Here is a 12,208-nt window from a genome sequence, read left to right on the forward strand (position 1 = left end):
AAATCTTCCATTTTTTCATCGCTTTTGCGTAATGTCCATGTTTCTGCCCCATAGAGTACATGTTCGAATGAGTAAAACAAAATCTCAATATTTAATTAGAAGTTTGTTCAGTACAAAGATTAGTTAATCGCGGTTAAAAAGAAAAAACTCTGACGCCTATAGAGTGTAAAAATAATTTGCAATTCATGGTATTTCAGTAATCTGTGATGTCTTGGTTTTCTTTCATGCGCTTAGGGGTAGCCTCCCCAGTTTGGGAATCAGTGGAGTATTGGATCTGTTAAATAATATTAAAAGATTACAAAACGTTGTGATTTATCTTATAAGTAGTGAAGCGTGGGTACCCACTGAAAAAAAAGTAAAAGTAATCGCCTATGTTGTACACAATCATCATACTTACATGAAGGTAAACTATATTACATTTAGAAACATACATTGTATTTTCGTTACTATTGGCGTATTGTGGAATTTATTATCCCCTATATCCACAGTAAAATTTGCCTATGAACAGCTTAAGATTTCTCGAAAGCAGGACTTGCAAAACAATTGGACAGCTGGGTCTTGGTCTTGGTCTTGCATTTGCTCATCACCACAGTTGTGTGGATTGTTTCCAAATCATTTCACTTACAGTTGTCGTAAAACGGCACCTACACGTAAACACGAATCAGGAGTATGTGTATATAATGCTTGTGTACGGGTTTTGTAATTGCAATGCTCACGCAGCTTTTGAAAATTCATTACCAAATAAAGTACAGTTTATTAATATGTTTCGAGTATTGAAAGAACGTGGAACAATTCACAGTGCAAAAGTGACTTTCGAACGTTAAGCCAGACAATCGATGGAAGAGTAGGAAGTAGAATAATTTTACTGTTGCTAAGAAGTTGTATCACAAGTGCCAGACGAATGTCAACATGTGCTCGTGTGCGGCGGACAATTTGTATCAATTTCTGGTACACCTATGAGTTTGGTACACCTATGACAAACGCACAGCCCGCAATATAAATCCCTTCCCAAAGCAAACATTGTACAATTCTTGCTATCTCAATAAATAGCATTGCATTTATACTTTTTACATTGTGTTATCTTTATAGGTCAAGTCATCGATTCGGTTTTGTATATACATAGCGTACTGGTATACAACCTTTCTCTTCATATCTATTCCGTGTATCAAAACAAAACTTGGCACACTCATTTTAACCCTACTAGTATTTTTCAAGATACATTTGGATTGTGTGCTTTTATCAGGGTCCACTCCAGATTGCGCCAAATTTGATGGGAGGTATTTTTGGATGGATTTTTTCCCAATTTTCTGTTTTCAAATGCGTTATGGGCGCCAATAAAAGCTCATCTGGAGAACTTGTTTCATCCTGAAGAGAATGAACTATAAAACATGACTTTCCAATTAACAGAGTTGATGCAATATCTTTTTCACTGCGACTCTACAATTTTTATCCTAAAAGGATTAATGGGCTCCAGGGACTTATTTCATTGTCCATGGCACCTAACTTTTAGTGCATGAAAATATTTTCGTTATGTTTATCGAATGGACCAGGTTTGATTCGGCTTGATTCGTTCATGTGTTTTCCTTGTGAGATTCAGATATCATTTGAATACGACAATGCGGATACTGGATTGTGCTTCCGTTCCAAGACATTATTTCATTAATGGTATTTATAAATTTACCATTTACACAAAACAGACTTTCCGACACCGTTCCTAACACACACACACATACACACTCGATATATCCGTAGTTCGTATCCGGTTTTACCCGGGGATATATCGAGTGCAAGCATAAGTTTCTTTCTGGGACGCACGGAATGGTGGCGTTCCTGGAGGAGTCCTCCGACCCATAAAGATTCACAGTCATTCTTCCATTCATTCAATTACACTATTATAAACATAATTCCTATTTTGGTGTTTTCCCGTTTTGTTTACAATTTTAATCATTTGTCCTAGTATATTGTCCTCTTGTTCCTTCTGATTCGTCATTTGTTATTTTGCTTAATATCCTACAGTCCTCCTCATTAGCTATAATTTCATTCATTTCTTTTCTTTTTATTTGATCTCTTCCCTCTAAACCTTCTTCCAGTAATGTACACCACAATACATGATGTTCTGGTGTCTCTTGTTCTTCGCACTGACATATTGGATGCTCTATTTGTCCCATTTTGCGTAACGCGTGACATACGTAACACTTCCCAAGTGTAACACTCCGAGTTAGATAAAATTTAGCAGTTAGATACTACACATGAAATAAACGAATACATGTTTTTTTTTTAATTTTCTGCGGAAAAACTGTTTTAGGGGGCAAAAGCCGCCACCAAAAATTTTGAAAGTTTGCGCCCGAAAGGCAAAAACAAGTGGATTAAATTGTGTACAGAAATTGTATACGTAATTGAGGGAATACGTATTTTGTATTTTCCTGGAAAAAACGCTTGAGTGGGACATGGACCCCTCCAAATCTATGATCACGAAATATCAGAAATGCAAATAACAATGTGTCAGAAGTGCCTAAACGATATGAAGATTTGCGGCAAAACTTTGTTTAGTGACAATACGTAAAAATATACACATAGGTCTACGGTTTTCTTGTTTCCTGCGGAAAAACTGGTTTAGGGGCAAAAGTTCTCACCCAAAATTTTGGAATTTGACGTTGGGAAAAAACAAAGAAGTGGACGAAGTGAATGAAATTGTGCACAGATACTTTAGAGGTAACATGAGGAAATACATGTTACGTATTTTCTGCAAAGAAAAAAAAACTCTGTTCAGTGCGACGAGGAGTTGGGTGGCGGAAGGAGTGCACAGAAGCGAAAGAAATTGTGTGTAGATATTGTATATGTAAAATAAGGATTTCCTTGTTTCACAAGTGTCCCCATCCGATTTCTTCAAATTTCGTAGATCAACAGTAAGCACAATTCAATCAATATTATTCAATCATTTCGAGAAAGCAAACCTGCATACAAATTACCTACATTTGTGTTTTAATAGTACAAGAGATTTGTTTGTTCGTTCGTTATTTAGTGATCTTCCTTCTTAGTGAAAGGTTGGATACAATTTTCGAAAAAGAAAGTGTATTTTTAAAAACCTGAATCCTATGTTTCTTTGTAATTGTTTTCTATTTTTAAATTAGAATGAAAAATAAGCACAATGATTTACCGTGGAGGAAAACCAGTGATCGAACTTTCTTGTCTCCTGTGAAAAAATATCAGTAATCACAGAAAAAATTACCAAGGTATTTTATGTTTACAAATAATAATAATAATAATAATAATAATAATAATAATAATAATAATAATAATAATAATAATAATAATAATAATACCTATATGAGTGTGCCGCGAGAATTCAAGTTACACCTGTAGTGTGCCGTAAGTTGAAAAAGGTTGGGAGGTGCTGTGTTATATAATTGTTCTTTTGCTCCTGTACTGTTAAATATTACTTTTCTCACACTGTAGTCGACTTCAAGTTCCTCACTATCATGAACAAAATGTTCCGATCTATGTCAAAGGTTTTCTTCGTTTCTAACTTCTATTAGTAGCCTTCATCTTCGTTAACTCTGCGAAGTTTAATCAATCGTTTACTTAATTTACTTGTATAAAGGTAACCAAAAAACGTTCTGTCGCTTTTGCACCCACCACCTTCGAACAACGATATGTAACCTAAGACGTAACTGGAAGACCAAAACTAGTTCGCATCAGCAGACAGTCTTCTGCAAACGTTCTGGAAGAACAAGGATTGCTTCGCGGTAGAACTTGTTCGGCCGTGGAACGAACAAAGAACCAAGTACATTTTGCACCTCTACTAGAGATTTGAACTGGCATCCTCTAAGGTGATTGTCCAAGGAATGGAAAAGGTGATAATCGGAAAGTACAATCTCCGAGGAGTATGGCGAATGCAATAGTTTTCCCCTCCAAGGTGTAGAATGCTGTTTCCATTCATCCTAGCCACGTGGGCGTTAGAGTTGTCCTGCAAGAGGAGGACTCCTTTGCTATTCAAAAGTGCTGGTTCCAGAGTTTTGAGTTTTTCTTGAAAACGGTTCAACTGCTGACAGTACACAATTGCGTTGGTGCTCTGAACAGCTGGTAGCATTTCCCGATGCACGACGTCGCGAGCAGTCTACCAAACACACATGACCTTCTTCTGGTGTAGTGCTAGTTTCTGCTGTTTTGGAACCGGTTTATGGGATGCTATCCAATGATGACGTCGCCGTGGACCTTCGTACAGGACCCATTTCTCATCACATGTCAACAAACTGTTCAGAAATGGCTCCTTCCTCAGACGAGACAGTAAAGAGGCACAGGTGTCTGCTCGCGTTGCCTTCTGGCCCGGAGTCAAATTTAAGTGCTTCTTAAGTTGATGGACGTGTTACCGGATGGTTTCTTCACTCACTGAATGTAGTTCCAGTTCTTCACATATTTGGCCACTGTTCGCCTCAATTGCTGCTGAACATCTTCATTTTGTACATATGTTGGTCTTCCGGCACGTGGTGTGTCTTCGAGTGTTTCGTCACCATCCTTAAGCTTATAAAACCACCGCTGCACTGTCCGCGTAATCACGACAACTTCACCAAAGGTCTGGCATATTTTCCGCCCCACAGCAGCGGCGTTTGACCCCAGTTTGAACTCGTATAATACACACGCTTTTATGAAAGTGTGTGGATGTCCCGTTTCCACTCCGTCTTTTCGCAAGTTAACGGTGTGACTGAACTGCCACAACCAGGTAGTATGTTGGATATACTCACAGGATATTATATATATATATATATATATATATATATATATTAAAAGCACGTTTTGCCCGAAAATAAAAGTTATTATATAAAAATTACACAATACCGTTACATAATGTCGCCAGGAAAATGGGACTTTTGTTTAAAAATAAAAAGGGAAATCCTTGTCCGTTGGATATCACATGTTGATTATTTGAGTTTTCGAATGACCCTCGTATATGCAATAATTACAATTCGTACAATCATATATCATATTTTACTTTTATATCAATATTATTTTCATATTTATCTTAATTCTTATAATTAATATCATTTTATACAATTCAACATTGACAATAGAAGATACATTCAAAAAACGTTATAAAAGTTGTTTAATTTAAAGTCCTTTCGAGGCCATCGATACGTGTTACAAGTTGGAAGTTAACAAAATCTATGTCATTTTCTTGGGCAAAATTAAGAAAATTGCGAAAAGGATATTAATATGATGTTTGTATGATTGTTTTCTTAAATGAGGAAGGATCAAATATATTATACCTGTATATTCAAACAAAATGCAATTTATAAATGAAATATCGACAATATCTGGAACAAAACACGACAATAACATCATAACATAAACTAACATAAATAAGGAAATTATCGTATTAAGAATTAGCTCAAAGATTAAATTTTAATTCATGTTAACTTTGGTTACAACTTCCGAAGGAACTAATGTCTTAACTAATTGCATCCATTTGCTTTTATTTATAGTATACTTCAAAGGACGCCATAACATCAATATTGCGTAAGCCCAAAAATTTTCCAGTCTTCACGTCCATTAATTCGAACACTTTAGGATTAACTTTTCTTATACATAAATATGGTCCTGCAAATAAATCACAAAATTTATAAATCATTTTTAAGGACGCATCGCTTTGAGGGTGTAGTTTTACAAAGACTAAATCATTTGTTTGAACTTTAGTTTTACCTTCATGGAATTCGAATAAAGTACAAATAACAAACGAAATCATAACGTTATTTACAGTGAAAATAAACAAAAATCAATTGATTACAGTTTTCTTGGACGCCGTAACTTTAGCTTAAGTTACATGACCAACGATTCGTTAAGGTTGCATTGAAAATCATAAATCGAAATACAATCTTGCGCGTTATTTACATTTACAGTTCTTTGTTTCCTATTTCGAGAATTTTTGCCATCTAAGAAGTTTCTACGAAATCCAATTCGAGGGAAATTAGATCTAATGATTACATGCTTAAGTGTAGTACGATTACTATTACTGTTGTTGCTAAGATTAGATTCGGTTACATTACCGGTACACGTGAATTTAACATTACTTTCTACATTGAAATCACACTTTAATCTCACATGGATATTTCGAACTTGGTTTCGATTAGGGTTAGTTTGGTTCAGGTTAGTATTGTGTTGCACCATGGATGGATTTTCAAATTTTTGCAATGTCATATTTAGATGATTGAAGTCAACGCATTGCATCACGTTGTGTAAAAGCACCATCGGATTGTTCACTATTATCATTTTGGTCTTTTCGTTGAGTGATCATTTCAACAGCTCCAACTCAATCGATCAACAAGCATTGGTGGGAACACACGTTCTCTTTCTGAATTTCACGAATACTGGAATCTATTTTCTTCCTGCTACATGAACCAAGGTCGTGTACAAATCATTAAAAGATTCTATAACCATTACTTCATTTCCAAAATTAATATCAAATTTCTATGCTCATATTTAAAATCTTTGATTACTAATATACCATTAGATATTTGAAATACAGTATTCCAATTTCAAGGACAATCACAGTTTCCAGAACAGAATGTTAAATGATGTATGGCTTTTGCATATTCTTCATAACTTCTTTGATGTTCTTGTAATTCCTCCAAGGAAATTTTATATACTTCCTCCTGTAAGATTTTGAATACATTTATAGATAATACTTGATGGTTCTCATTGGGAAATAACCTTGATAATGTATCGACTGGAACATTATCAACCCCTTTAATATGTTGTACATCAAAATCAAAAGATAGAAGTTCTAAGCACCATCCTAATAAACGGCTGTCGTATCCCTGTACTTTCTTAAAATGACGTAAAGAATTATGATCAGTTATAACGGTGAAATGACAACCACTAAGGTATGGAGCGAATTTTCGCAAGGAGAAGCGTACAGCAAGTAATTCAATTTCTGTCGTAGTGTAACCTTTTTCGGCTTTCTTCAATGTTCGGCTAACACAATGTATAATAGCAGGTTCATCTGTTGTAGTATTTGGTTGCCAGAGTATGCCAGAAATTCCAGATAATGAACCATCACATTGCACATAAAAAGGATAACCCTACTTAGGATGATTTAAACGAATGTTTTTCATAATACATATCTTTAATTTATGAAAACTTTGTTCTTGTAAAGTACCCCATTGTGACAGTGTTCCTTTCTTAGTTATCGAGAATAAGGGTTCTGCAATTTCAGCAACTCGAGGTATTGATCTTCGAAACCAATTAAATAATCCAAGAACTTGTCGTGTCTCTTTTAAATCGGTAGGAGCGGATAAATCCTTTATGGCCTGAACTTTAGATTCACTAAAACACATTCGGCGTGCGTCAATGGAAAAAGCTAAGAATTCAATAGATCCTATGAAAAATTTAGATTTTTCAGTATTTACAGTTAAGCCAAATTTTTCTAAGCGTTCCAGAACTGTGTCCAAACTTTCCAAATAATCTTTGGGAGTTTTCCCCATAATGAAAATATCATCAGCTTAAAAGACAACATTAGTACGTAGATCTTGCCCTATTACTTTATGCAAACATGATGTCAAAGCAGTACTATCATTAATTAGTCCAAAACAACACGATTGATTTCATACAATTGTCCTTCAAATGAAAAGGCGGTATATGGTTTTGAACTTTCCCCCAAGAAAATTTGTTTGTACGCCATTACAAGATCGAGATTTCCAAATATCGTATTCCACTGTAATGAGATAATAATTTCGTCTAATGGTGGGTATCTCACTTGTTGCAATTTATATGAGTATTTAATTTTCTCAAATAAAATACTATTCTCAAATGTTTACCATCCTTTTTGGGTACCACATGTACAGGATTCAAATAAATACTCTGGGAAGGTCTTATTATACCATCTCGCAGCATTTCCGAAAGCTGTTTTCGCACATCTTCTCTAAATCGATAAGGCACAATATAGGGCTTCGTTACTATGGGATCTTTGGTATCGACTCCAATATCATATACGAAGTTTTTGCAACATCCAGGTCTAAACGAAAATACCTTGTTATGTTTAAAAAGAATATCCCTGAATTGTAATATATGCTTTATAATATTGTCCACACATTTCTGAAATGAATAATCATTAGCTTTTATCATAAACCCTTCGTTTTCAATTTTCTTGGCATTAATTTTCTCCTGCTTACCTGATTTGATACTTAGAACATTATTTATAAACGTTTGGCATTGGCAGGCAATGCTGTCACTAACAGGAATTAAATTTTGAACAATGTTTTATTTTCGAAAACTACGGTGTAAAATTGCACGTAATTGTGTTAAGAAATCTGTCTCATAGTTCAATATTTTGTTCTGAGTCATACTCGAAAAAGTTAATCACCAAGAATTTCCTGTCGTACTACGAATGGCTAAATAAACTATTAGACACTACTAGCAATTTGAATAATAATAATAATATGCGAATGAAAAACATTTCCATTCCTCCCCCCCCCCCAAAAAAAAGAGCAAGACTTCTGTATTCCATTTCATTGGAGTATTATTTTTCACTAGCTTTGTTCATCAGGACACCGCAGTTACTAATGGTATTTAATAATTTTGTGTTTGTACGATATTTAATTTAACACATCTATACAACATTCGTAATATTTGTATTTAGAAATGTACTTTAATTTTGTCAATAGCTTGTGTCCCTACGTTCTCCTGTTCATTTCATTATTATTATTATTATTATTATTATTATTATTATTATTATTATTATTATTATTATTATTATTATTATTATTATTATTATTATTATTATTATTATTTAATAATAATATTAATTTATTCTCAATACTATTTGAAAACAGATCTTATTTGTACATATTTTATATAGTTCTCAGGTAAGTACTGACATTATGAAAGATGAAAAAATACTAATAATAATAAAGTTAGAGATTTCTTTATGACACTGTGTTCTCAATTCTAAAAAAAATTTTAAAAAATAATAAAATTTTAAGATTCCCTTTTCAAGCAATCTTAGAAGTGTTACCAGAAAAATATATTGGACGTCTTTTGTAGAGGCAGCCGGATAAGCTTGCACTGCAACGAATACCTACTTCCATCATGTATTCCACTTTCCGCGCTTTCGGCCGTTTGCATCATAAAAAAGACACATTGCCTCATTCCCATGGTTGGCCAGATTTTAATAAGTGGCCGCAGTCAGGAGGAACAGATTGGACTTTGTTCTCGATCTCTTTTTCCCCTCTAACCATCCTCAATATTGCTGTTGGTTGTGATTACTAGGCAGGAAAATTTGGAACATGAGTTATATGCAGTGAACATCGCTAGCATATGCTAGGCAAGTAACTGGAAGCATGGAAAAAGAGAGAAATGGAAAAAAGAAAAATATTACGTTAACGTTCATAGGATGTTTCTAATAGTACAACTGTTAGTTTAGAGCTAGCAAAACCTCTTATTACTTTTTCTACATAGTTATATTCGAATGTGTAGGTTGGTTCAACTTTTACGGTAACAATTAGCAGATAATCTCTGAGTAATTTCAAAGATACGTTTCCGTAGACTCCTACAATATTAAGTATTTACTACTCCATTTCTTGAATTAATATTGTGGAAAAATCGCATTAGTATTAGGTTTATTGCACTGTCCATTAGTAGAGGTGGTATACTCTTTGGAGCAATTAGCTGGAAGTTTGATTTCCATGAGAATGTACGTAGTCTCTATTAGCGAACAAGCCCTCAATGCTGATCTAGTGACTAGCGCGAGTGTCTTTCGTGTCCTGGTCCCGGGTTTCATTCCCAGTGGGAGAGAACGGAGTTAAATGTGTGTGCACATCTAAGTGTGAACTCATTACGGTGGTTCGGATTCCACCCTAAAATGTAGGTCCACGTTTCATATAGCTTTGGTACTCAAAGGAGAGCCTAAACCTCAATAAACAAGTATAATTTTGATAGTAAATACAAGCCATAATGTTGATAGTAAAACTGAAATAAAATAGCGGGAGAGAAACGAGAATTGAATGTCAGGAAACAAAACTAGGATTTTTGATCGCGATGCAAAGATCTCTCGATTAAAATAATTCTAAATATAATATTTCTAAATGTATGTATGTAATATGGAAAATAAAAGTAATTAGTTAAACTGTACAATATTTATGAATTAAGAACAATATTGTATAATTAATTATTGCTACATTTGAGTAGATAAAATCATTTGAGGGATGAACGCTATGGAAACGTGATAATAGCAATAAAATATATAAATCGAATTTTGTTTCCTCTTCTTTCTTTTTATTTTTAAGGGGAAAGGCACTAGTTCACAGAACTAGAATATAAGAGGAGAAAGAGGAGAAGAGGAGAACATTGCCATTCCGGGGCCTGAACTTGGAACCTAACTGCTGTTATAACTCTACACCTATACAATGTTCATTAATTTTGATTTGCAGATTTGAAATCTACAGGCAAAATTACATGCGGATGAGAATTTTTAGCTTGATAACACTTATGATTATTGAAATTGCAAAAACAGCTGTTGGAGTCGTGACCTTGAAGCTAATTGCGTAATTAATTACTAGTTACCTACGAGGGCTGGAAAAGTTTTATTTTGGGAAATAACTATTCTCAAATATGTCTTTCAATGTACACAAAATTATCTTAATCTGAGACCATGAAATTTGAAAGTGCTTATATTTTGGTCGATTTGAAATAGAATGGCCCAAAGTCAGAATGTACTTGTATTAACATAAAATGTACGTAAGAAAGTAAAGCATTTATTATTATAAAAATAATAAATGTCTTTCTATTTTTAAAATGAAATAAAATGCACATCTAATCATATCCGTTTTTTTAGCAGTAAATAACCTACAAGTTCCTCCAAAATATCAAAGTAAAACTCGATTTCTTCCTCCGGAACAATTGACAACGCTCTTCTGATGTTCATCTTTGAATGCTTTTCTGGAACCCTTCCTGCAGATCACCCAAATTGAACAGGAGGCGTTACTGTTAATTATTTATCATTTCCATGAAAAATGAATGGTTATCCAGACTGTTGATTGTATAGTAAGCAGTGATATAACATTTTAACTCAGATCTGTATGCAGAATGATACAGTTTACTAACTCCGAGGTGACTCTCAACATCTTTTTTCTTGTCTCTTCGGTAACAATGTGCGTTTTATACTAATTTTCTACCAGTAGCTAACGCTCTCGCCTTCGGTGCGAACGATCCTGGGTTCGATTCCCGGTTGGGGCACTCGATCGAAAAGTGTAAAAAGCTTTTTCAGGCCAGCCACCCTGAATGAGGTTTTCCTCATTCACACCAGGCAAATGCCGTGGGTAGTACCTAACTTACATGTCCCAAAACGCTTCCTTCCTTCACCAATTATTTCTTTCTTTCCTTTCGCAGGATAGTGTGCCCGCCGAGTGACATCTTCAGTCAAATATGATGGGTTAAATGGCCTTGGATGCCCAAAGCCCAGAAATCTAAATCCTTAACTAATTTTCTGCCAGTTTTTGCAAGTCCGAAACTTTACTGCACTTAACCTGATTAATCAAAAGAAAACTTGCCTGGCTTTACACTTTTATTGTTTTCTAATATTTCGTATGTACTGTATACCATATCAACTTATCGAAGGCTTCTTTCTATTAGTCCAAAGATTCGATAGCAAGATAGAAAGCTATGGCCCGAACACGTAGATATTGCTGAAATTTAAAGAACTTTCCATTTTGACAAATACATTGAAAATCTAATTAGAGCTAATTTTTGTTTTGCTAATTTTTGTTTTGCCCGTAGCAATTGTCAAAATGAAAACTAAGTTCAGTGAAACTAGCATGAATACCTTTAGATAATTACATAAAAAAGTGCACAGTTCTTTCGAACACTAAAGAATACACTATTTTGCTTCATATTACCTACATACACACTAAAAATAAAATAAAATAAAATAAGAAAAGAAAACTAAACTGATGGGCAAAGAAACAGTTTATGCTATCAGTACTGTTGCCAACTGTAATTTGTCAAAGAGACGTTGGTTCGGACTGATGTTCCTTTAGAAAATCATGTCTGGATAGCTGGTACAGCCATACAAATGGTGAACTGATATCCTTTTAATACGTACACGTCTTAGGAGCTATAGGAAAGTAGTTTTAAAAATGGATTTAGAAAATAATAAATAAAAAAGCGAATGAGCAGTGTACAAAACTCAGTTTCTACATACATAAGAATCTGGTATTAA

General features: G+C 34.3%; 1 protein-coding gene across 2 annotated transcripts in view; it reads right to left on the reverse strand.

Annotated features, from left to right (window-relative positions):
* Scgdelta (sarcoglycan delta) overlaps window positions 1-12,208 on the reverse strand; it is a 589,315-nt gene that overhangs the window by 44,673 nt on the left and 532,434 nt on the right. The gene's annotated exons all lie outside the window — the stretch shown is intronic.

This window comes from Thermobia domestica, chromosome 3, assembly GCF_964235325.1.
Source record: "Thermobia domestica chromosome 3, izTheDome1.hap1.1, whole genome shotgun sequence".
Taxonomy (NCBI): domain Eukaryota; kingdom Metazoa; phylum Arthropoda; class Insecta; order Zygentoma; family Lepismatidae; genus Thermobia; species Thermobia domestica.